The sequence below is a fragment of the Panthera uncia genome, chromosome B1 (genome assembly GCF_023721935.1).
Source record: "Panthera uncia isolate 11264 chromosome B1, Puncia_PCG_1.0, whole genome shotgun sequence".
NCBI lineage: Eukaryota > Metazoa > Chordata > Mammalia > Carnivora > Felidae > Panthera > Panthera uncia.
In genome coordinates this window covers 162,032,601-162,059,857 of record NC_064811.1, presented here as the reverse complement: position 1 = coordinate 162,059,857, position 27,257 = coordinate 162,032,601, and the positions used below count along the sequence as shown (strand labels likewise).

The 27,257-nt window shown below is 43.4% G+C and overlaps 1 protein-coding gene and 1 non-coding gene across 4 annotated transcripts in view; one reads left to right on the top strand and one right to left on the bottom strand.

Moving 5' to 3' along the window:
- The window catches only part of CSGALNACT1 (chondroitin sulfate N-acetylgalactosaminyltransferase 1), a 341,653-nt gene that overhangs the window by 262,534 nt on the left and 51,862 nt on the right, over window positions 1–27,257 (bottom strand). Inside the window, exon 1 of one of the 3 annotated variants that reach the window (XM_049632470.1) lies at window positions 25,148–25,286. The exons of the other annotated variants lie outside the window; for them this stretch is intronic. The gene's annotated coding sequence lies outside the window, so the exon portion shown is untranslated. Of the gene's footprint in view, window positions 1–25,147; window positions 25,287–27,257 lie in introns of those variants that run through there. 3 annotated transcript variants of the gene reach the window in all.
- On the top strand, window positions 22,251–22,323 carry TRNAE-CUC (transfer RNA glutamic acid (anticodon CUC)). Its single transcript has one exon. It is a non-coding gene; the product is annotated as a tRNA-Glu (tRNA).

Genomic DNA, 27,257 nt, shown 5'->3' with positions numbered 1-27,257 from the left:
AAGTACCCACAGTGCTGAGACCCCCTCCATCTTTTTCAAAGACTCCTGGGTGCACAGGTGGAGTCCAGCAGCATCCACCACGGTCCCAGACTGTCATGCTCCCCCTCACACCTCATAAGCAGTCTGTCCCCAAACAGATTCAGATGCTCAAATCCTCTGCTAACCAAAATGATACTTAAACATCCTGACAGTAATAACAGAGGGCAGCAAGGTGGGATCAGAGGCCTGGTTCCAGACAAGGCTTTGTGTTCAGCTTTATACAAATCACTTCACATTCTCTGATCACAGTTTCCTCACCTGTAAAAATGAGGGAGATGGACTAAAATCACAGACCTTCAGAGCTTCAAGGGGCCCCACACATCAGGTTACGTGTGATTGAATTCATTTACTGATGTACACAGAGCACTTTTCATATCCAAAATTCTAAAACTAACAGCCACAATGACAAGCAAGTTTTGTTCTGAAAGTTCACTTGTAAATCAGTTATTTAAAACTGGGAATGTATTTCTCCACAGAAATAATGTTATTAGAGACTGTTAGGTTTCCATGTCAACCCACAAATGCCTATTAATTTGTAACGGACCTGAATATGGTACTACTATAATACCATCACAGCTTGCTGGGATGCAAGGGAAGTATCTCCCACCTCCCCATCAAGTCCTCATGACCTTGGCCAACCCACTGCCACCAAGCATCAGGAAGAAGAAAATTCTCAGGCAAAAAATGGAACAGAAAAGGAGAATGGAAACAAAGTGAAGAGACAGGTGTTGGATGAGTGTGGGTGGCTGAGGCAAAGCATGAAGACCAGAAGAGCACATGTGTAAGAACAGAGTAAGGGGAGACAGCAGCGAGAGAGAGGCCTTGACCCCCGTTCCTTCCCAGCCCCACTACTGGCTCCTTCCGTAACAGTGGACCCTTGTTACCACCAGCAGATGCAGGGGCTCAAATCCTCTGCTAATCAAAATGGTACCAAAGCCACATTGTAAGGAGGAGCTGGGGGTTGAGGGATGGGGAAGGAGAGGGGTCTAAGACATGGGTAGGACATGTCCACTGCGTCTACATCAGATGAGTAGTGAATCTCATCACATACTGTCCACAAACCAGAAGTAATCAAAGAGTATTTCTAAGATCACAGTTTGGCACATCCGAGGGCCCTCGTGCTTGGGGTACCTGACTTCACCCGTTAGAGGACCCCACCGACCCTGAGGTTCCATGCTCCCACCTGCTGCTCCATCCACTCTTCCCACATCTACCCCCACCCTGTGAATCTTAGGCTGGGCCCATACCCTGAGCACCATGCTTAGAGGACCTCACACCTCCTCCTCCAGTCCTGCCACTTCCATGGGGCAAGGAGTTCACAGAGCCCCTAGGATGCACCTACCCAGTCTCCATGTCATCACAGGTCCTGGGACCTGCTTCTGCACCTGCCTGGGTCCATTCTCTCAAAGGAACCCACTACACAGCCTGCACAAGGGAGGCTGTTTGCAGGAGGTGTAGACAGACCAGAGGGCTGAGACCAGGGGTATCTACATGTACCCCATGGAGATTTTGCACAAGAAACTTGAGGAGTATAAGAATTCCACATTTGAATCTGGCTGTCCAGGTTATTATGAAGGTATATTTATCAAGAGAGGAGGACAGAACCTGTTTTAAAGATAGGTTGACTTAAAACTTTGAAACATTTGTTTAAACTCATGGTACATGCTGGGGCACCTGGGTGGCTCAGTCAGTTAGGCGTCCAACTTTGGCTCAGGTCATGATCTTGCAATTTGTGAGTTTGAGCCCCACGTCAGGCTCTGTGCTGACAGCTTAGAGCTTGGAGCCTGCTTTAGATTCTGTGTCCCCCTCTCTCTCTGCTCCTCCCCTGCTTTCACGCGTGCTCTATCTCTCTCAAAAATAAACATTACCAAAAAAAAGTATTGAACTCATGGTACATGAGCCTTCATTTATACTCCTGCCTGAGGCCCAACAAATGTCAACGGTGGGGCTGTCCCTCCTCTCTCTGCTTCCAGCACCAGGCGATGTGCTGCAAAGGTCTAAGCAGAATGTCTGCTAATGAGTTGGCAAGAAAACTTATTTCCCTTCCTAGGGGCTCTTCTTAATTAGAAATAAAATAATTCCCAGCACTCCCCCCAACAGAAGGTTCCCTAAATTCAGTCCCACTGGGGCTCTCCCCTCTGCCACACACCTACACACAGAAGATCACAAAGAGAACCCTGTCATGTTCACACCCCTGGAACTTGTGGTCTTTCCCCTCTGGTTCTCCCAGGGTAAAACACTAACTCACTTTAGAGTATAAGCCCACAAGTTATGTTGCTTCAATGTGGAACAATGTTCAAGCAAAATCAGCCTAGACCACAAGTAAGTCCCAGATACAGGTCTCAGGTTACTCACCCTCTGAGCCACACCATAGCCTGAGAGAGGCTGCTGATTCTGGGAGGAACCTGTCTGCCCACGTTTGAGGTCTGGTTCTAAGCAGACTTTCCAGTGAGCACAGATAAGGGATCACACAGTCCCATTCTGCATTCGGAAACAGGGTGCTGCAGCCAGGGGCCCCCAGAATCCAACAGCAGATCACCATCAGCAAACATGAAAACATTTAGGAAATCCCTATTAGCTGTGTTTATCTACCGGTAGTTTAGTACGGTGTCCTTTATACAGTGAAGAGCAGGTAGAACGGGTTCACCCTGAACACAGCATCCCTTTGAACAGCCTCGGGAGAACTGATTTACCATCATCAGACAGAACAGACAGGGTAACAGAGAAGGAGCTGTGTACTATCACAGGGCCATCATCAAGTTAAATGTTGGATCAGGATATGTGATTTGATCTGTGCTGTAGCCAAATCTGTGCTACATGATTTACACATTGTCAGGCTTTCGATGATTTATAATAAATTCTACAAGTTCTGTGGGTCTTAACCTTTATCCTACTTTGCTCAATCACAATTATTATAATCAGTAATCCTGCCTGATTAGGTCACCATGCCCTGGATACCTCACAAGGCCCAGAGGCTAGTCATTACAGCATTTGAGTCATCAGAAACCACTCTAAAAATGGTTTTCAAAAAGTGGAAACAAGATAAAAATTTTTTACAATACAAAAATTATTAGAATTCCAAAGAGTTTGGTAAGGTGTCACATTCCTTTTTAAAAAGCCTTTCTGCATACTAACAACAGCCAGTTAGAAAATTTGTGGGAGAGGGATATAAGATCCCTTTCACAACAAAAATTGACTACCTAGACCTGAACATTAAAAGTTTGCCAAGAAGACAAAAAAAAAGGGTGGGACCAATAACATAAAAGGAAAATGGAATAAAGAGATATATCACATTTCTGGAAACCATAATTTAATATTAATTATTAAATTAATCTTTTTAATGTTTATTTATTTCTTTTGAGAGAGAGATAGTGAGCATGCACATGTGAGGGAGGGGCAGAGAGAGAGGGAGAGAGAGAATCTGCACTGTCAGCATAGAGCCCAACTCAGGACTTGATCTCATGAACCGAGAGATAATGACCTGAGCCAAAATGAAGAGTCGGACACTTAACCAACTGAGCCACCCAGGTGCCCTGTTATATTATATAGATTTTAAGTCTTTAGAAATTAATCTAAAATGTGTACTAATAAAATCAAATCCGAACAAAATTTTTTTCTTGAGCTTGGCAAAAGGGTTCTAACTATCACCTAGAATAATAACTACATAAGAAGAGATAAGAAATTTTTTAAAAAGAAAAGCTATTGAGGGAACAGGGCAAGACCTCATTCTCTCAAATATAAAAATATATACTAAAGTCCAATGATTAAGTGAGTAATGGCCCAGCAATAAATAAGCCTATCAGTGCAACAGAACAGAAAATCCAGACATGGATCCAAGTATAAATAATAACTTAACATATCATAAAACTGGCATCTCAAATCAAGGAGACAAGGTGGATTAGTTAACAAATGGTATTGAAGCCACTGGTTAAAATTTGAGAAAAAAATTACTAGATCCCTACTCCAAAACATTCACCAAATTAAACTGTAGATCTAAAAAAGACAAAACATGAAACTATAAAATTATGAGACTACCAGCAAATATTTATATTCTCCTGGAGTGGGACAGGAATTATTTCACTCTTGCTGAGATGACTGTGGGTCTACCTGGGATTGCAGCTCAGAAAACATGAGTCCTCCCCTCTCCAAACCTCCCCCAGATCCAGGGTCTCCCACTTGGCCTGGGAAGCCAATGAACCTTAAGCAGCAGGCCCCTGGCAGGTAGAGTGTGCTGGGCGCAGGAAGAGCCAGGTTCCTGGCTTCCAATGAGGAAGGCTTTTTAGGTACGCTTTTTTGATCAAGTGCCGAAAGAGAGCTCAGAAGGAAAAAAGGGTCCTGAATCTCCAAAACTTCAGTGACTTGTTATTGTTTTTCTCGTTCTAAGTAAATATTCACTTTTGTATCTAATCCTGTATTCAAAATTTATATTCTTTGTTTTTAAGTTTATTTATTTATTTTGAGAGAGAGAGAGAGAGAGAGAGAGCTTGAGCAGGGGAGGGGCAGAGAGAGAGGGAGGGAAAGAATCCCAAGGAGGCTCCATGCTGTCAGTGCAGAGCCTGACCCTGGGCTTGAACTTACAAACCGCAAGATCATGACCTGAGCCCAGGTCAGGTTAAGCCCAGCTTAACCCTGAGCTATGCAGGTGCCCCCTATATTCTTTTTCTTAAAAGAAACCCAAATGGCCTAAGCATCAGGCACCACAAAATCTGAATCTATCCTTGCTTCCACACTTTGTACTGTAGCAAGCACTCACACATTTTCCACAAGCCGCCTTGCTGCACCACGAACACACTTATTGAGGTGCTCAATACACATTCACCAAATAACTATGCATCTACAACATGGATGCTTATAGTCACTGTTAAAAAGCTGCATGTTGGGAAGATTTGAGATCAGGTATGTGAAAATGGTAACAACGGAGTACCTAATACGTGGTAATAAAAATTTAACAGGAAGAAGGTTTGGAAAAATGTATATTAAGATGGTTATTTCTGGGTGGCAAGAAAATCAGAGGGTTTTCTCCTTTATTTCTTCTATTTGTTTGTATTTTTAATTTTTCCTTTACCTCTTTTTATTTGTGCTTTCTAATCTCTCAGCAATAAGCACACACACTTGAGAAAAAATGGAAAATAAAAAGCTATTTGGGGATGAGCCTAATTAGTATTAACTAGTTAAATTAGTATACTGTGGCTGTGTAAAAAGAGCAGTTTCAAAGTAACCTACCCAGTCTTGGGAGCTGACCTGTCATGCTGTCACGTGAGCAAGCTGCTGATGGAAGGACCTTCCCTCCTGCCCGCCCCCACACGTACTGGCCACTCCTTGACCATCCCCATTGCAGCGTGGAGGGCCTGCAATGGTCTCAAATAGAGAAGACAGACGGTGGGTGTTCAGCCTAGTAGCCCTTGATCTTTCCGGGTTACGAGACCAAGCATGAGCCACACGTCCAGGGGAACTCCAAGCAGGACTGTTTGTGGCCCCTGACACCAGCCAGAACTGTTCTTCCTCAAATGCTGAGATTTTCTGGATCTGGTAGGTGTGGCATTTCAAGGGAGGAAGTTTCATTACCAGGCTATGTATCAGAATGTATAGGAATAGGAGGCTGGAGAGTAGGAGGCCTGGGCTACAGTTCTAGATCTGCTAGTTAATGGCCAGCCATACGGCCTTAGGACAGAGGCGTCTGGCCAGCGCAAGTGCACTGGGGAAGGCAGCAACCCCAGAGAGACTCAGCATCAAACTAGCAGCCTCCCTGGGGAAACAACAGGACTGCAGCCACCACGGGCAATGCCTTGGGCAAATGGCCTAACTTCACTGGGGCTGTCAGATCACCTGCACAGCTTGGATAATAGCATCTACCTACACTCAGTCATCAAAATATAATGAGGTACGTACTCACTTCAGTGAACCATGCGATGACCCACAGAGGCAGAAAGTACCGTGAGGACTACCTTTAGCCACACACAGCAAAGGCAAGCGGACTAGCTCCTTTCTTCTGGCAAACCAGCCTTGGCTAATGGAGACTGGGGAACATCAGTGCTCTGCCTCATTCTCCCTCCAGAGGGAGGAGACAGAGGGCCAAAAAGAGAGTGTGAAACAAATGGCAACACAGGGGAAACCTGGGGGGTCTCCAGGCCAGCCAAGTCTCCTGATAGCAGGGATGAGATGAACACTTGCCAGCTCAGGACAGAATTAGAAAACCAGAAAAAGCTCAGTCTCACTTTACCCACAGGTGGGGCACTCGGGAGGGTAGAGGCAGCCCACGGGAGCATGGGGCGTCTGCCACAGACAGATCTATCGTCTTTCCTCTCAGCGCTCCTCTCCTGGGATTCAAAGTCCCAGGGAGGAGTGTCCAGTTGGCTGTTCTAGGAGGCGTGCCTATGCCCAGCCAGAGCCAATGCCTGCCTCCCACCGACCCTACACACAGAAAGGGAGTCCCCAAAATGGAAATGACAGCGAAAACCAAAACAAACGTGCTCTCTGGAATGTCCTAAATGTGGAAATACTGGCCACATAAAAGTCAAGCTCCTCCACAGATGAGTTTCTCACCGCCTCTCCCTCACCACCAGGCAGGACAAAAGGAGGAATCTGGCCAGAGCAAGTGCACTGGGGAAAGCAGCAACCCCAGAGAGACTCAGCATCAAACTAGTAGCCTCCCTGGGGGAATAATAGGACTGCAGCCATCGTGGCTGCAGGATTAGAGACAGGGCCCATGGCCACTGCCCTCTCCGTCTTCTCTGACTCCATGTCCAAGTTGGTCACACGTGTCTACCTCTCACAGGTGGCACAGAAATTTCTGTTGGAGACAAAATCAAATACAACACAGAAGCACACGCCCTAAGAAATGCAAATACCAAAGATATGTTTTTTCAAATGCCATCTCTATTATTTAAATAGTGTTTATTACTGCAGTTTGGATATATTCGTGGTATCCAGTCCTCTGTTTTCATTAAGAACTACAAAAATTTGCACAGTGCGGTATTTGTGACTTTTGCTCTACCAGAATGAAGTAGACATCACCGAGGCCTCAAAACCACCAATGAGTTTTTCTGCAGTTGGCATCCTAAACAACAAATTCCTCAGCAAAACACTTACGCATCCATTAAAACCCACACGTTTCCTCTACTGAGCAGAAAAACTTAGCAGATAAACATACTCGTGTCTCATCCTCTGTCCTCATTAGAAATTTTAGTTTACACTCTCGTCACTGTTATTCAACATAGTATTGGAAGTCTTAGCCTCTGCAATCAGACAACACAAAGAAATAAAAGGCATCCAAGTCAGCCAGGAGGAGGTCAAACTTTCACTCTTCACAGATGACATGATACTCTATATGGAAAACCCTAAAGATTCCACCAAAAAACTGCCAGAACTGATTCATGAATTCAGCAAAGTTGCAGGATATAAAATCAATACACAACAATTGATTGCATTCTTATACACCAACAATGAAGCAACAGAAAGAGAAATCAAGGAATCGATCCCATTTACAGTTGCACAAAAAACCATAAAATACCTAGGAATAAATCTAACAAAGAGGTGAAAAATCTATATACTGAAAACTATAGAAAGCTTATGAAAGAAATTGAAGAAGCCACAAAAAAATGGAAAAAGATTCCATTTTTCCTGGATAGGAAGAACAAATATTGTTAAAATGTCGATACTATCCAAAGCAATCTACATATTCAATGCAATCCCTATCAAAGTAACACCAGCATTCTTCAAGAGCAGAAAAAATCATTCTAAAATTTGTATGGAACCAGAAAAGACCCCTAATCTTTGACAAAGCAGGAAAGAATATCCAATGGAATAAAGACAGTCTCTTCAGCAAGTGGTGCTGGGAAAACTGGACAGCAACATGCAGAAGAATGAACCTGGACCACTTTCTTACACCATACACAAAAATAAACTCAAAAGGGATGAAAGACCTCAATGTAAGACAGGAAGCCATCAAAATCCTCGAGGAGAAAGCAGGCAAAAACCTCTCTGATCTTGCCAGCAGCAACTTCTTACTCAACATGTGTCTCTCTGGAGGCAAGGGAACAAAAGCAAAAATGAACTACTGGGACCTCATCAAAATAAAAAGTGTGCACAGCAAAGGAAACGATCAGCAAAACTAAAAGGCAACCGACAGAATGGGAGAAGATATTTACAAATGACATATCAGATAAAGGGTTAGTATCCAATATCTATAAAGACCTTATCAAACTCAACACCCAAAAAACAAAGAATACAGTGAAGAAATGGGCAAAAGACATGAATAGACACTTCTCCAAAAGAGACATCCAGATGGCCAACCAACACATGAAAAAATGCTCAATATCATTCATCATCAGGGAAATACAAATCAAAACCACAATGAGATACCACCATACACCTGTCAGAATGGCTAACATTAACAACTCAGGCAGCAACAGATGTTGGCGAGGATGCAGAGAAAGAGGATCTCGTTTGCATTGTTGGTGGGGAATGCAAGCTAGTGCAGCCACTCTGGAAAACAGTATGGAGGTTCCTCAAAAAACTAAAAATAGAACTACCCTACAACCCAGCAATTGCACTACTAGGCAGTTATCCAATGGATACAAGTATGCTGTTTCGAAGGGACACATGCACCACCATGTTTATAGCAGCATTGTCAACAATAGCCAAAGTATGGAAAGAGCCCAAATGTCCATCTATGGATGAATGGATAAAGAAGATGTGGTATATATATATACAATGGAGTATTACTTGGCAATCAAAAAGAATGAAATCTTGCCATTTGCAACTACGTGGATGAAACTGGAGGGTATTATGCTAAGTGAAATTAGTCAGTCAGAGAAAGACAAAAATCATATAACTTCACTCATATGGGGACTTTAAGAGACAAAAACAGATGAACATAAGGGAAAGGAAACAAAACTAATATAAAAACAGGAAGGGGACAAAACAGAAGAGACTCATAAACATGAAGAACAAACTGAGGGTTACTGGAGGGATTGTGGGAGGAGAGAGGAGCTAAATGGGTAAGGGGCATTAAGGAATCTACTCCTAAAATCATTGTTTCACTATATGCTAGTTTGGATGTAAATTTTAAAAAACAAAAAATAAAATTAATTTTAAAAAAGAAAGAAATTTTAGTTTAGAAAAGAGTGTAGTTGCTCTGGAAGGGATGCCTTACTAAAAAAATGTTCTTTATGTGCATGTCACAACAATAAGCAAATGTACAGTGCTCTAGAGATGTGCAAATTATTAAAAAATGAAATTAAAGCTGAAATTCTTTTCATATAGCTGTTAATTAGCACAAATTATAAATGCAATTGTACTATTCTCTCCATGTTGTATGCCTTGGATCATTACCACACTAATATGAATAATTCCAAAAATGTCCTCAACCATTTCTCATGTGTCAGAGAAAATGTAGCTTCTGAAGACATGTGATTCCAGAGGCAAAATGCCACTTTCCCATTGTTTACAGTAGTCAGTAGTTTTTACTCCTTAGAAAGAAAAAGCCTACAGACAGTACTGTTATTACTGTGTCTATTACAACTGTAGATCATGAAGCAAAAAATCGTTGCAATTTTTCAATCACTGACACTTCCCAGCCAACTTCTTACATAAGTCAAAAAAATGGAAAAGTGACTGAAGCAAATACTATATGACCCATAGAGAAAAAATCAGGTTTCTAATAAAATATAAACACTCATACTGGCCTACAGGACTACAAATAGTCAGTTTATTATATCTGTATAGTGCTCTAAAGTTATTTTTACAGTTTAAAAAAGTGCTTTTACAAACGTAGTCAATCACGAGACCTTACAACATCTCTCTGAAGTAGGTTCATACACCATATAACCAGGTGACGTGCTGAGAGAAAACAACTCTGTGACTAGGTCCAATCTTGACCCAGGGGTCATCAGTGGGGGGGGGGGGTGCTTAAATGGGTGATTTGTGAAAATAGGTAGAGTCTGTTAGTGAGGTCTTTTAGGTTGGGGTGAGGAGAAGATATAGTTATGAGTTCTAGTGGAGGTCACTGGGATGGCCACAACACCCATCAGTGTGGGAGACTGACTTCTATTTAAATCTCCATGGTCGGGGCACCTGGGTAGCTCAGTTGGTTAAGCAACCAACTCTTGATTTAGGCTCAGGTGGTAATCTCGAGATCCTGAAATTGAGTCCCCAGTCAGGCTCTGCACTGGGCATGGAGCCTGTTTGAGATTCTCTCTCTCCCTCTCTCTGTTTGCCCACTCCCACTTACATGTGTGCGTGATCGCTCTCTAACTAAATAAACAGAAAAAAAAAGATTCCTTTTCCTTCTGCCCCTCCCCCACTCACACATTCTCACTCTCTCTCAAAAAAAAAAAAGTCTGCATGACCTATTGTGAAACAAAATGTCAAGCAAAGGACCACACCCTAAAGGGGAAGGAAAGAGGTCACCCCAGGTGGTGAATAATCCCATAAACAATGTTTTTCTACAAGTGAAATTCCTTTGTTCTATAGCAAATGTTTATTAAGTGTCTATTGTATATGGCACTGTGCCAGGATCTCTGCACTTAAGAAAATCTGGAAGGGAAATTAAGTACATAGGTACATGGGAACAATACCACCTATACTCTGTATTGGCTCCTTCCCTTCCCTTCACCCTACAAATTTTTCCATCCTTGATAAAAGAAAAAATAGAAAAGAAGAAAAGTTCTGTTGCCCCCTATCACCCTCACGTTATTGTTCATCCCCAATTGTTCCAGTGGTACTGCATTCCGACTTGCATCCCCGCTACTCCAACAAAACTTGGGTCCACCACAGTGCAGACCTGATGAGCACTGTTGAGTGCATACGTGATGGGCCAAGATGGATTCCAATCAGGCCACGTAATTATGAGAACAGTGCATCCTCACCCTAGCAACAAGTGATCAAGATGTTTCATTGAGAAGTCACAGTTAAATGTCTATCAGGGTGTGACAGCTTTAATATATGTTGTCAAACTCTTTGGCACTCCACCCATCCAACAGGCAGTGCCTAGGATCCCCTCCCCTTCAACCTGGACTGACCAGTAGAACAGAGCAGAATACCATGAAACTCCCAAAGCTGTCAGAAGACTACACCACTTTCTACCTGGCTCTCTCAGGATGATCATTTTTAGAACCCAGCCTGGGTGTTTCTACCGTGGTTACAGGAAGAGGAACCAAGGCCCCAGGCCCTCTGCCCCAGCTAAGCAGGATCCCAGTCTACAGCTAGCACCAACTCGCCAGCCAGGTTAATGGCTGTCTTGGAAGAGGATTCTGTAGCCCCTCCCCACCTCACCCCCACATTCCCCAACTGCCCGCTGCCTTTGGACTGCCCCAGCTGATGTGCATGATGTGCAAGCTTTCCACGCCAAGCTCTGCCCAAAGTGCCTATTTGTGGACTCAATAAATGACTGTGTTTGTTTTCAGCCACTATGTTTTGTGGAAGGGTTTGCTATGCAGCAATAAATAACTGATATGCAGGATTACAGAAGACTCTGGCTTCGCCTTAAAAATTCTACAAGAAAGATTAATAAATAATTCTATGTATTAAACCCATTATACAAAACACAATACTATATTTTAGAGATAACTAGAAAACTGCAGGTGCAAATTTACCAGAATCTGAATAAAACTGTGTTTCAAAATAAAGGTGGCAAGTAGTTATTGTCTAATAGATTGCTTAATATTGATTGGGCAATTAATACATGAATACTTTTGGAATCGATTTCTAAAGAAATCTACATCTCTTACAGAAAATGTAATTTTACATCCTTTCTTTCCAGAAGGCAGCATTAACTGCATTTAGAGCTAAGTAAAGCTGTTTTTAAGTCTTTATTATCCATATTAGTTATCCACATTCCTATAAATTCATCAATTCTTCCAATCTAGTCCAGGTCCCAGGACATAGATTTCCCTACTGTGGGTCTTAACTCACTATTTCCGCAAAGGAAACATGACAGAAGCTACTGCAAGTATGATATATGAAACTATTAAATAGTAAACAGCTCACATTTCTCCTAACTTGGAATTTGGCTACAGTTTGCCAAAATGAAAAAACAGAAACCATACATAAAACAGCTTTTTCCTTCTAAGCAAAGCCCACTTGTAATAAACTGCATGATATATTCAAATTTGTTTGATCATAATAGAGCTGTTTAAAAATACATGGCTGGAATTCACATTTGCAGTTTGCAGATGGAACAATAAAGATACTCTGAATTAATAATTAATATGTTATTCAAATCCAGTAGGAAAGGAAGTGGTGTGTTATGCTCACTATCTCACCCTTTTTATCCTTCAAGCCTTAGGCCTTCCCATGGCCTGCTTTGTTCAGTGGTGACTTGAGAAGTTAGGTAGTGGGGCGCCTGGGTGGCGCAGTCGGTTAAGCGTCCGACTTCAGCCAGGTCACGATCTCGCGGTCCGTGAGTTCGAGCCCCGCGTCAGGCTCTGGGCTGATGGCTCGGAGCCTGGAGCCTGTTTCCGATTCTGTGTCTCCCTCTCTCTCTGCCCCTCCCCCGTTCATGCTCTGTCTCTCTCTGTCCCAAAAATAAATAAAAAATGTTGGAAAAAAAAAAATTTAAGAAGAGAAGTTAGGTAGAGTTTGCTGGTGAAATGTATGAGCTAACCACTCTGTGAAAGTCATGGGATGACCACCATATTCATCAATGCAGGAGACTGGGTTTATTAAAAAGATCCTTGGTTTACTGTGAAACAAAATGGTGGACAACAGGCCACACACATCGTTGAGGTGAGGGAAAGACATTTGAGCATGGTGGCAAATGCCCCACACTGCAGGCGGTGAGTCCAAGTGTCCCCCCAGGCACCTGGGAAGTCCCAGACAGAGGACAGCTGAGCGTGCACAGGATCCCACCTGAATGCCACAGCATGGGGCCTCTAGGTCTCACTGCCTCGGACAAGCCACCAGCCTCAGGCAGCAGGGGCATTTTGTACCAAAAGGTAAAAGTCCACTAACCAACCCAAACCAGGTCACTTTTTTTTTTTTTAATGTAACCTGCTAATTCACTTTCACCACAGAATAAAATTTAAGAAAGAAATCCATAAGGGTTATAAGACCAAATTACAAATTTCACTGAGGGTGGCAGCCATCCAGGCTTGCTGCATCAAAGCCCTAATGATGGGCCAGGCCTGCATCATTAGGCTTAGTGGAGACACCAACAGCTGACCCAAACAATGACCTCCCTAAACTGCTTCCCAGCCATGTAGCCTTGAACTCGGCTGCAGGACAGAGAGTACAAGACCTGCCCATATCTTTGTGAAGAGGCACGGCACTGATGCAGTGGTTCTCTAAGTGTGTCCTGGGGTGAACAGCATCAGCACCGTCTGGAAACTAGTGAGAAATGCACATCCTCAGGGACCACACTAGACCTGCTGTACCAGAAGCAGATGGAAAGTCGTCAAGAGGGGAAGCTACCTGTATTTTAACAAGTCCTGTTGGTGATTCTGAGTCACACTGAAGTCTGAGCACCACCAACCAACTGTTCGTAAAGCACTTTGCATGGCACCTGGTGTATATTCTTAGTTCAATAAGTGATAATGAACCATTGCTACAAATAGCTGAACCCATCCCTTCTCTGCGATGCAGATAACACTGTCCTACCTCCAGCAAGTTTGATGTCTGTGATGGAGACACTGGAGATGCTGATAATGATGAAGAGAATGATTAAATGGCAATTGTCTACACAGAGTGACTGGAAGGGGGACAGAGACCAGAAGATGCCCAAATTCATGGCTGAGAATTTATATGGCTATCTCAGAAAAGTGTTGCCTCTGAGGCCATCCGGGACACAAAGGCCTGAGAGGACCTTTTTACACAGAACTTTTCCTTCTTTTAGTACTCATGGACATGATTCTTCATCACTCATCCAGACACCTTCAGCCACTTAAAAAAGATAGGTTTTAGGGATCCCTGGTCAAAGTCCAGCTGCTGAGCCCCCACGTGGCCTTAGGAATCCAACAAAGAGAAAGCCTGCTTCCTGAAAAGGCCCCACCTCTCCCAAATCTGGCTGAGCTTGCATTGGGTCAGAGAGGACAGATACACGCTTGCCTCACACAAGACTCTCAGGCACAAGCCTGGTAAGATCAGATGGGTCTGACACACTGGGCTCTCTGACTCTTTGTGGAAGGCTTGTTCTGCTGCTCCAAAGGAAGCTTTCAGGCTCTGGTCTCCTGTCAGCTCAAAACTTGCCAATAGTGACTCTCCCTCCAACGCTGCCCTAGGCTCTCATCCACACAAGGTCATTTGTCTATTTGTAATTTGATCCACTCCCCGCCCTTCCCCTGCAAACTATCTTTCCCATGTTCACTTGCCGACTGGCTCCAGAGAAGACTGGAGGATGGGAGAGAGGAAGAAGCCAGAGTGCTTCTTCCCTTTCCTCTCTCTGCTCTGGATGGTATCTCCAGCAGCAGCTTTGTCTTCTCCATGGTTCTAGCTCCCACCAGACAGGCCTTCCCTCTATGGTCGCTGCTTCTGGGAGCCTCCATATAGATTTGGCTCTTGGCCTCTGATAACAATAACTCCCCTCTCTTTGTTCTACCAGCCTCGGGGGTGGTAGTGATTTCCTGCTACTGCTAATCTCTGTGTGACCTCATCATCCCCTACTTGGCTTTCCGGTCTTCCAAAGACTTTTATAACTAAGTCCTGGCATTAAAAGGCTTCTGTTTGACTGAGTGGGTCATGACTAATGCAGCCTCCTGTCACAGCTTCAGGCTTGATCACACCTTACCTGATTTCTGCCCAACTGACTCCACTCCCTACCCAAGACTTTCTTTGGGACCACCTTTTTCCATGGAAAGTCCCCATTCATTCACATATAGGTCTTTAGTTCTTACCTGTGTGTAATCAACCAGTTTTGATACCAGTCCACCCAACTGCCTGGGCACTAGCCCCAGTCCCAATCACCCAGACTTCACACCCATCTAACCCCAGCTCTTGCAGGGGCAACCAGTCTGTACTGACATTTGCCACCTGTTCTTCCTTACACTCAGTAACAAAGTTAACACACACACTGAGGTTCTCAATAAATATACATTTTAATTTTTTTCCAGGAGCAATCGTATACCATTAAGGGAGTAGGTTAATCAGGTGAAAGGAAACTTGTGACTTGAAATAACTAAGTGGCCCCAAACTCGCCTGATATTTTCACAACTTTCCACTTCCTTTTGGCTGGAAAGATACAACAGATGTACAAACTAGAGTCAGAACACAGTGTTCCAGAAAATGAGTATGCTTTTGGCAACTACCCATAAACATGCAGTAAGTACAGTATTAACACCTATCTTGATGCTTCCCATTTTGTAGAGAGATCTGCCCCCATTTCGGGTCTTGTGTTCCAAATGGAATCACTGAATTATCCTTAATGGCAAACCTTAGAAAGCACAACTCTCATAATTAATTTTTCAGAAAGATAAAAAGTTAAAAAAACAAAACAGAGACCACTGTACACAATGAAGATCACAGTGGCGTTGACCTGGGACTGCAGCCAGGACTGGTGAACATGACAGCTTTCTCAGGCGGACAGGCACGTACGTATACGTGTTGCATACTGCACTCCAGCCTTTGAGAATATTCAGTTAGTGTCCATGAGACCTTCTGGAAAGGGAAAGAGCATGGGTTTCCTTAAATGTTAAGGAAAACACTTGAAGTGATGACTATGTGTGCTTCTGAGTCCTTCTACAGTTACTCAGCTCTTCCCACTTGGCCCTTAGGCCAATGCAGGCAGCTGTCTGAAGGAAAAAAAAACCCATTAATAAAACAGAAGACACAGGCACAGAATTACAGGTTATTTTCTAAAACAAGCCACTGCACAAATGTACAAGGTCTCCAAGAGTCTGTGCAGCAAAGATGACACACAGAAGAGCCACGTCTGCAAAACAGCCCCAGCGCCTCCCACCTGGTGAGTCTGGGAGACCAAGGCTGAGACCCCACCAGCTCACACACATCTCTCATCTTGCTTTGAATTTAGATGCCAAGGGCTTAGTACTTCAGCATCACTTAACACTATGAACAATGATGTCAAGTCCCGAGAAAATCTATCTATAGTTACATTGACATGAAATCCATTACATTGTTATTATTTTTCTAAAACCACTGACTCAATTTTAAATGTCTACAGAATTGGAAATAATTTAAATCATCATAACTTAATCTTAAAAATAAGAACTTGGACTTTGGTTATTTCTTCCCACTCAAGTTTCTGGATGATTTCATCCCTGAAAACTTACAAAAGGGGAAAAAAATTCAGCTAGAAAATTGTAGCACATGGGTCTCATCTGGGCTGTCTTTGCTCTGCCACTACCTAGTCATATGACCATGAATGTCTGTCATAATCTCTCTCCTCACTCTCTTCCTTGTAAACAATGTGGTTGGATCCATACAGGCCTAAAATCCTCCTGTTAAAATAACTGTACAATTGGCTCCAGAATAAGAACCTAAGAAATCAGATTTTAATTCAAGGTAAATTTGAAGCATGATGAAATAAAAACACTGGCATTTCAGGTTGGGGCAGAGATTGTGAAAATAAAGGAAACAACAATGTGAAGACAAAGGAATACGTGTGATTTAGAAGAGCTTCCAAAAGTTAGGAAGGTTTCCTATAATGTAATGCATATGTCTTGTTTTGTTGTTGTTGTTTTTTTAATTTGGAGTCAAAAGCTTTCTCCTTCAATACTGAATATTTTGCAATATTTCTAAATGATCTAGCCCGACAGCATTTGAGGAAGAAAAAAAATCAAACATTACTGTACGTCAGCTTTCATCCTGTCACAAAGCCATTAGGACTAATGAAAAACGATGGCATTGTTAAGTTTTATTTATAGTTTCTTCTTAATAAAATGAAAAATGAACAGAGAAACACTCTGAATATAAATTTTTAAAGACTTTAAAGATCTAAGACCAGTAGCAAAAAATATATATGTAGACATAAGCCTATAAGTAGTCTTTTAAAAAAATGTGTAGAAAGATTGTTTATGGCTCCTGCTGAGTTTTGCCTTTCTCCAAGGCATCATAAATAATTAGATGTCCTACAGTCCAGGTCACTGTCATCAGGAATTTCGGGCCCTAACTGTGTCAAAAAGATTGTCTCTAACTTAACTTTTACACATTCTGCCCTAGACACCACTGAGTAGGATAACCCAGTGAAGCAAGATACTGTGCATCATATTTTTTAAGTCACCTCCCCTCATACCAACTAACTACATATTACCCTAAATTAGGTCTAGGAATGGAAAAGAGAAAAATAACATTTGTTTAGCCCTTACTGCCCAAGGCTTCACAAGCTTTATCCCATATAATCAGACAAGTTCACCCAGAACATTTTACTTTTTTCTTCAAAAATTTTTTAAAGTTTATTTATTTAATTTTGAGAGACAGCATGAGCAGGGGAGGGGGGGGGGAGGGGACAGAGGATCCAAAGCAGACTCTGCTCTGACAGCAGTGAGTCAGATGCAGAGCTCAAACCCACTAACCATGAGATCATGGTCTGAACTGAAGTCAGACGTTTAACCCACTAAGCCACTCAGGTGCCCCAAACATTTTACATTTTTTAATCCCCCTGTCATAATATAACGATAACAGTGTTACTGTTATTTAAATAGCACTTTGAGCAGGTGTTAAACTCTTCTAGAAAAAGGCCGAAGAGTAAATATTTTAGGGTTTGTGAACCGAGGGGCACAACTGAGGATACTCTGCAGGTACTTACTTACATAATAAGAGAACACACACATTTCCTCAAATTTGTTATTGACAAAATTCAAAAGATAGTAACAGCAATTGAAAATAACATAGATCAGAGAGCCAAAGCATAAGAGACTGTTAAAAACTGAAAAAAAACTGAGGGTTGATGGGGGGTAGGAGGGAGGGCAGGGGGGGAGGGGGGGCAGGGTGGGTGATGGGTATTGAGGAGGGCACCTTTTGGGATGAGCACTGGGTGTTGTATGGAAACCAATTTGACAGTAAATTTCATATATTAAAAAATAAAAAATAAAAAAAAATAAACAAATATTAAAAAAAATTGAAAAAAAAAAAGAAAATAACATAGATCAAACGAAGAAAAACAGGATTCTTTTGAGAAGGATAACATTTCACTTAATTGAGGTTTAGAATTAGTGTTCCCTCTCATCAGATCTATCGCAAATATGTATCTATTAAAACCACTCTTACCTTGTGGGCAGTGCAAAATCAGGCAAGAAGCCAGATTTGCCCCAAACTGGCCAATCCTTGTTTTCCACCTTACAAAGGTTTTCACTGATCATGCATTCAACTAATATTCAGTATATTCCTTCAGTTATTCTTCAAAAGAATTCTGATGAGTATGTACCACTAGGCAATGAGGGTATCTAAATGGGCAAGTCAGGGTCCCCACACCAGGATCTAAGCATGCTACCCCCAAGGGGCTCATTGTGTACTGGAAGAGAGTATACTAAATGCCACAACAGGGATGTATTTGGGTCAGGCGAGGGCCGGCTAGCACAAGGAGGGAGTGGCCGCCTCTGTCTAACATAGCCAGGGCTGCTCCAGGGTTAAGAGCCCAAAGTCTTCAGGTCCCAGCCTCCCATTTGCTAGCTGTGTGACTTGCACAGGACATTTAACCTCTCTCTGCCTCTGTTTCCCAACTGTAAAATGAAGATGATCATAATGGTGCCTACCCTACAGGTACCACAAGAGGGTTGTTGTGAGGACCCCACAAGTGCATGTAGACCATTTAGAGCAGTGACTGGCACACAGGAAGCACATGCAAATGTTAGCTGCTCTCATTATGACAGAGAGGACTATAATGGAGCTGAATCTTAAATGATGAGTAGGAATTTCCCAGGAAGACAAGGTAGAGAGAGCCTTCCAAGCAGAAGGCAGTGTGTGCAAATGAATACAAATATGAGAAGCAATCCCGAGTGGTTTGCTGTAGCTCAGAAGTGCAGGGGGTTGAGGCAGGAGATGAATATGGCGAGAACAGATCACAGAGGGCTCATGTGTGCCATTCATAGGAATTGGTCCTTGATCCCACACCAAGGGGATGTGCAAGTTTTAAGCAGCTCAGAGCATCAGCATTGTAGGATCTAACAGCAGGGTGGAGGATGGCCAGGAAGAGGCAAGGATGGGGACAGAGAGGGGCGCCTGGGTGGCTCAGTCGGTTGAGCACCCGACTTCGGCTCAGGTCATGATCTCAAGGTCCGTGGGTTCAAGCCCCACTTCGAGCTCTGTGCTGACAGCTCCAAGCCTGGCCCTGCTTGAGATTCTGTGTCTCCCTCTCTCTCTGCACTCCTCCCCCGAACTTGCACGCTCGCTCTCTCTCTCAAAAATAAATGAACATTTAAAAAAAAATTTTAATTTAAAAAAAAGGAGGGGGGGGCAGAATGGGACAAAGCAAGTAAACATGAGGCTGAAGCAACAGCAACAAGGAGAGATGATCATGGCCCCAAAAAGAAAACTGGTGGTGAAGGCATGGAGGGAACACTTGGGAGCCAAGCAGTAATTTCAGTCTTAGTGACACTCAGCTGTGGGTCCCAAGGGAGAGGAATGAGGAGGAGTCCAGAATGACACCCAGATCTCTGGTCTTGGTATAAGGTGAACGGGTGGGAGTTCAGGCAGAGGAATAGTAATGGCAGGGAGGGTGTCCAGACAGAATGGTGAACCAGATCAGCCCTGGGGGAGGTCGGGCCATCTCCCTGCAAGACAGCTAGGCATCAAGTACCAGGGCAGGGCAGAAGTGGAACGGAAGGAAGAGCAAGAGTGATGGTCAGGAAAATGTGGAGACTGAGCCAAGGGCAGCGGGGGGTGAGGGGTGTGGCATCAGAGAGGGAGGGGCACCGGAGCTCCTGGGAACCCAGCACCAGCCAGCACCACAGGGTGGGCCCAGCTGTTTGGGGGACCTTGCTGGGGCTGAGTAGCGCAATGGGGAATGAGCTCACTTTGGGATGTGCTGACTTTAAGGAGCTCAGGAGGGAGCTGTAACCTGGAGTCTGGAGTTCAGAAAAGTAGGTCTGGAAATACAGATTCAAGGGTCATCAGAATATATGTGAAGGGTGACACCCCACCTGGAGAGACTAAAGAGAACTCAAAAGAGAGAAATAGGATATTGAGAGAGAACTATCTAAATTTTTTTAAGTTTATTTATATATTTTGACAGAAAGAAGGTATAAGCAGGGGAGAGGCAGGGAGAGAGAAGAGAGAGAGAGAATCCCAAGCAGGCTCTGCACTGACAGCACAGAGCCCAATGCAGGGCTCAGACTCACAAGATCTCACAAGATCATGACCTGAACCGAGACCAAGAGTCAGACGCATAACAGACTGAGCCACCCAGGTGCCCTGAGAAAGAACTATCTAAAGGGAAAGGAAAATCAAAGGTAAGTGGTGTCCCAGGAACCAAAAAGGAAGGTCAAGAATAAAGTAGTCAAGTATGGATGTCAGATCTGGCAAAAAAAAAAAAAAAAAAAAAAAAAATTCGAGGAAGATGGAGGCCAGCACATCTCTGACCTGACAATCAGATTCACAGTGAGAAGGGTCAGAGCAGCTTGCAGGAAAGCTTGAACTTCAACAGGTGAATAGTGACTGGGAAGTTATAAGGTGGTAGCAAAATTTAGGCTCTTAGAATCCCACTTGTGACTGACTATATCCCAAGGAAATGAGAACACTATCTCAAAGAGATACCTGCCCCTCCAGGTTCACTGAAGCATTACTTACAGTAGCCAAGACACAGAAAGTGACCATCGACAGATGAACGATAGTGAAGGCATGGTACATAAATACAATGGAATATATCATTCAGCCATTAAAAAAGAAGGAAATCCTGCCATTTGTGACAACACGGATGGACCTTGAGGGCCCTCTGCTAAAATGAGATAAGCCAGACAGAGAAAGACAAATACCTGACATTCTCACATGTGGAATCTAAAAGAGATGAACTCACAGGGACAGAGAGTAGAATGGTGTTTCCTAGGCTAGAGGGTACGTGCAACAGGGAGACATTGCTCAAAGAGGACAAATTCCCAGCCACACAGTGAATAAATTCCGGGGATCTAATGTGCAGCATACTGTATTATGGGGGCACCTGGGTGGCTCAGTTGGTTAAGCATCCACCTTTGGCTCAGGTCATGATCTCACAGTTCGTGAGTTCAAGCCCCATTGGGCTGGCTCTCTGTTGTCAGCGCAGCGCCCGCCTCAGATCCTCTGTCTCCCTCACTCTCAGCCCCTCTACCATGCACATTCTCTCTCTCTCTCTCCTCTCTCTCTCTTTCTCTCTCTCTCTCTCTCTCTCCCTCAAAACTAAATAAACATTAAAAACAATGCTGTATTATATACTTGAAAGTTGTTATGAAAGTAGATCTTAAATGTTATGACCACACATGTAAAAAGTATCTCAGGGGATGGAGGTGTTAGCCAACCTTATCGTGGTAATCATTTTGCAGTAGATATGTGTGTCAAATTACCACATTGTACACCTTAAACTCACACGTGTTACATGTTGATAAAATTCAATAAAGTTGGGGGGAAAAACCTGTAAGCTGTTGAGGGGAGGTAGGAAGAGGTAGTTGTAAAAGAGCAGTCCCATGAGGTGCCCACTGTCGTGCCATTTCTCACAAATAAAGAAAATAAGACCCGGATATTTGTCCTAGTTCCCTCAACTAAAAAGTAGGAAAGCTGGAATTCAATTCCACGCCTCCTGGTTCGAAGACCAATACTCTCTCTACTTTGGAAACATTGCGTTTTTGGTTAGGATGTAGGAAAAAAAACTACAGCTAGGTACAATGGGAATATTAATAAACATGTACTTTTGTTAATGCTTTTAGCTTTTCCAGGGCAATAAAAATACTGGAATGGGCACACAGCATAGGGCATAATCTCAACAACATCCATACAACCCTTCCATAGAGACATTTACATTGTACAGAAAATGAAACAGGTTCACAGGCTAAGTAACTTGCCCAAAGAGGAACAAGGATGGGCAAAAGAGCAGTGATTCCAGAAGAGGTCAGTCTGGAGGCACTCTTGGTACTGATTTAAAACTTAAGTACCTCACACCTATTAGGATGGCTACTATCCAAAAAAAACAGAAAACAAACAAAAACAAACAAAAACCAAGAAACAATACATGTTGGCGAGGATATGGAGAAACTGGAATTTTTGTGCATTGCTTCTGGGAATGTAAAATGATGCAGCTGCTGTGGAAAATGGCATGGCTGTTCCTCAAACAACTGTTTAAAAATTATCATATGCAGAGTGCCTGGCTGGCTCAATCAGTAGAGCATGTGACTCTCAATCTCAGGGTTGTGGGTTCAAGCCCCACGTTGGGTGTGGAGTCTATTTAAAAATAATAATAATAATAATAATAATAATAATAGTTTTAAAATGACCAGTAATTCCACTTTTAGATATATACCCAAAAGAATTGAAAGCACAGTCTCAAAGAAATATTTGTATGCTCACATTCACAGTAGCATTATTTGGGGTTTTTTTAAGTTTACTTTTATTTATTTTGAGAGAGAGATAGAGCAAGCGGGGGAGGGGCAGAGAGAGAGGAGACAGAATCCCAAGCAGGCTTGGCACTGTCAGTGCAGAGCCCAATGCAGGGCTCGAACCCACGTGGGAACCGTGAGATCATGACCTGAGCCCAAGTCAAGAGTCAGACGCTTAACCAACTGAGCCACCCAGCCACCCCATAGTAGCATTATTTGTAATAGCCAAAAGTTGGAAGCAACCCAACTGTCTATCAACAATGAGTAGATAAACAAAATGTGGTATATACATTGGAATGAAGTATTAATCTTTAAAAAAAGGAAATTCTTGGGCACCTCACCACCTCACCTCAGGGAGTATCTATTATGTGATACACAGAATGTATCTTTAGGTATAAACTAAGACCCCCCCCCCAACCCCAACACCTATACTGACAATTGAGTTTAAAACATTTTATGTTCCCTTATCTTTCTGTAATCGTCTTTTCTTTCTTGAACAAATTTGCTAATGGCAAAAGCTGAATACACGCTAAAAATGTCAATGATTATACTACCAGGAGCTGTCAATCTGGGAGAAGGCAATCCAATTGCTAATTTAGAAATAGGCAAAATTCATTGAAGGCCTTGAGGTAGCTTTCCTGCAGTGGCTCCCACTGTGGCAAAGACTGCTAGTGCCCATACAGTACCCATCCTTCTCTTTTTTTCCTTTGAAACAGAACACCTGTATTCTTGAGGGGGGCAAAATGCCCAGAGAAAATTACTTTTTCCACATCCCTGGAAGACAGAGATGGCCAGTAAGGTATCAATGGAAGTCCTTAGGCTGGGTTTCTAGAAAAGAATTGTAAAGAGAGCTTATTCAACTGGCAGTTACCCTTTTGGTCTTCTACCCTTCATTCTTTTTCCTTTAGTCTGACAGACTTCATGGCTGGAGCTGCAGCAGCCTTCTTGAGCCAATGAAGAAATGAGACCAAGAGAATCTCAGTTACCCTGACATCCTTAAGTCACCAAGGCAGTGAGAGCAACTCTACCTCCAGTCTTCTTATTAAGAAAATAAGCCCTTAGAGTTTAAAATCATGCAGTGGTGGCAGAGGGGTCTGTACTCTCAGCCAAATGCTATTCTTAAACAGGTAAACTTAGGACACTGAAAAGATCCTATCTCTGTGAAGTAATGAAATGTTAGAAATGAATCTCTGTGTTAGAAATGAATGGTGCTATTGGGCTCTCTGCTGTCAGCACCGCTGAGCGGGCTTCGGATCCTCTGTCTCCCTCTCTCTCTGCCCCTCCCCAGTGCACGTGTGTTCTTGCTCTCTCAAAAATGAATGATTCTAATGATAAGGATGATGATGATGACAATGACATTAACCCTCATGAAGCGCATCCTAGGTGGCAAGTACTGAGGCACAGAAAGGTTAGGTAATTTACCTAAGGTTTCACGGCTATAAATGCTGAGGCTGGGCTTTAAATCCAGGGAGTCTGGAGGCACCTGGGTGGCTCAGTCAGTTAAGCATCTGACTTCAGCTCAAGTCATGATCTCATGGTTCGTGAGCTTGAGCCCCACATCTGGTTCTATGCTGACAGCTCAGAGCCTAGAGCCTGGAGCCTGCTTCGGATTCTGTGTCTCCCTCTCTCGGTCCCTGCCCCACTCACGCCCTGTCTCTCTTTGTCTCTAAAAAATAAATTTAAAAAAGAACATTAAAAAAAATCATTGTTAAATCCAGGCAGTCTGGCTCCAGAGTACATGTGTTTAACTTCAAGACAATATCAAACATAACAAACTAATATACACACACAAACCAATCTCCACAGACACACTAATCTTAAAGAAGCTTTGTCAATTCATTAATGAAAATTCTTATCGTATGTCATCCCTAAATCGCTCTTCTATTTGAGAAATTATTTTCTGTAGGACCTGAGATTCTTATAGCTCTGGCAAAACATCTGACTGGCTTCACAGCTGTTTTACACGTTACCATAAATACTGTTTAGACCATTACCATAGTCTCTGATAGAAAGCCTTCCTGTCCACCATCCACTATTACAAGATGAATCTCCCAAAAATGGAGATTTGATCACATCACACCCTTCACCGAAGTCTTCAATGACCTCTGTTACCTGAATAAAGTCCAAACGCCTTAGTCCGTATGCGCTCTTGGCAACTTTCCCACCTTCCCACCTCTCCCCTTCACACTCCAAACCCTCCCAATTGAGCCACTGGTTGTGCCCTGTATTCACCTAGGTTTTCCCATCCTGAACCTTGTTATATACTGTCTAGCCCTCCTGGATGCACATCCTCTCTCACTCCTCCCCAAGCCCCATGTGTCCCCATCATACCAAATCCTCAAGCCCCAAATCAAAGCCTCACGTGCCATATTAATGGCTCCTACCTGACAAGTACCAAGCTGTCATGGGTCTGATCTAGGAGGAAAAGCACTGGGTTTTCTCTAGGTTTTTCACAGGTCTCCACTAAAGAGAGTAAATGTAGCCCAGCCCTGCAACAGCCCCACTCTTAGACCAGAGCCAAGGACTGGGATCCCTCCCCTCCAACACACACCCTCCTCAGCCCCCTTCCTGGTGTGCTCTAACTTCCCTCCTTATCTTATCTGATCAAAATCAACACCATGAACAGTCTTCAGGCTAAGAATAGTTCCCAAAGGGATACTTACACCCCTAAGGATATGTAGAAAGGGGTAGGAGAAGGCTGCAGAACCGCTCTGACCAGCTTGAGGGGTCCAGCCAACACGAGGCTGCTGCCCTTCTAATCCACTGACCAAAACCATCCTAGTCAGGGAAACTCAGAAGGGAACTTGCTCAAGGTTGTTACATCACAAGAAGGGGCTTACTTCTCCTAAGAGACTCAAGTAACTGGAGGACTGATTACTATCAGCGAGGCCACGTAGTATCTCACATGGGAAAACGAAGTTTAGTCAAATACAAGGAATCGTCTTCTGGCTTGCAAGTCTCACTGGTTGATACAAAGTTACCAGATTCATTCACTTAAAAACATATTCTAAACAAAGTCCTGCACAATATCCAAACCTTGAGCTACGCAGTATGGCTAATTTTAGTTTTCCTCCAGGTAAGCTACACCTATCAGTGTTCTCTGAGCAACTGCCCATTCCCAGGGAGACACTGGCTCTTCTTCGCTCACCTGACACCTAGCTCTCAGAGGCCTCGCGTGCAGCGTGTGGTGATCTGGCTGCTCCATCCTCCCAACAACCAGCCATCCGCTCTTCCAGCCTCCAGGAAGACTAACACTCTACCCTGCACATGCCAGATGTTCTAAAAGGTTTGAAGGAATGAAAGAATAAGAGTCCCCCAAACCAGCCACACTTACTGGTTAATTAGGCAAATCACTTGGCCATCCCCACACTCTTCTCCGGCTCCCTTCCTCTGCCACTGCCTCCCCCACCCCTGCCTGGAAAAACAAGGCAATCAATGAAAGTGCTGCCAAAGAGGAGACAAGAAGAGTAACAGGGCATCTGAGTCACACTTGGACCCCTGTTACATAGGGGGTTAGATGAGCTTTTCCAAAGCACCACTAATACTCTCTTTAAAAATCTATTTAAAAATAGATTTCTAAAGTCTCCCCACCCTACAATCACACACGGCCCTTACAGAGGAAGCCACAGCATGGAAGAGAGTGGTTCATACCCTTTCCTTTGTCAGTGAACCCACCAACCCTCCCCAATTTAACATTTAACTCATTTAAATTAAGGAAAATTCTATTTCCAGCTCAAAGAGGATTTCACAAAACAGCAAAGGGTCATTGTCCCTGTGGTGTGTGAACCCAAGCCCGGCTCCACCCATATCTATGTTGTGGGGAACAGAATTTCCTCAACATCCTCAAAGGAAACATTACTTCCTAAAAGGAAAACCGCAGTGGAGACTGATGGTCACCTCCGGTTGCAGTCAGGCCACTGTCGTGCAGGCAATCAAGAATGTGAAAAATGCCAGTGCTAAAATCAGACACTGGAATACACTGAATCAGGTTTAAAGGAGTGCCTTTTCCCAGCCTGAAGTCCACAAAACATCCAGAAGAATCTCTTTTTTGTCTCTGACCACAAAGGAAGAAGAGGAATCATTTTGATGGGGAAAGAGTAAATAATGGTAATAAATGTCTGTCGCTCCTGTGCCACAGATGCCTCTAAAGGTCAGGGTCCCCCCAGGATGTGACTCCAGGCACTGGCCTTGTGCTGTGGGCCCTCATTTCCCTTATCAGAGCAAAATCAACACAACAGACCATCCTCAAGCTAAAAATACTTCACAAAGGGGAAACTGTAACCGTAAGGCTGTATAGAAAGGGGCAGGAGGGGGGCCCTAGGGAAGCTCTGACTGGTCCAGCCAACATGAAGCTACTGCCTTTCTGACCTACCGACCAAAGTCACCCAAGTCAGAGAAATCCAGAAGGCAGCTCAAGAAAAAAAGCAGCATGAGGTGAAATAGGATTTGAGCACACCAACAGTGTTGATGGAAATACTGGTACAAAACCCAGGAAATTCCCATTTGGTTGACAAATAAATCAAGCAGTTCTGTGTCCAAAGGCACTGTACAATTAAGCATTAACCAATTACAACATTTAACTCCCCATTAATAGCCCTGGGAACTGAGGGGCTCAATAACACCTCAGTCGCCAACCTGTTTACCAATTATTTCATTTAAAGCTGTGCGATTTAAGATAAGGACATTCGAGTGGGATAGGTCAGCCTCAGGAAGAATGATAATGCCTCTACCAGCACTGCCTAGAAGTAACACAGTATCAGAGATGGAGACCGT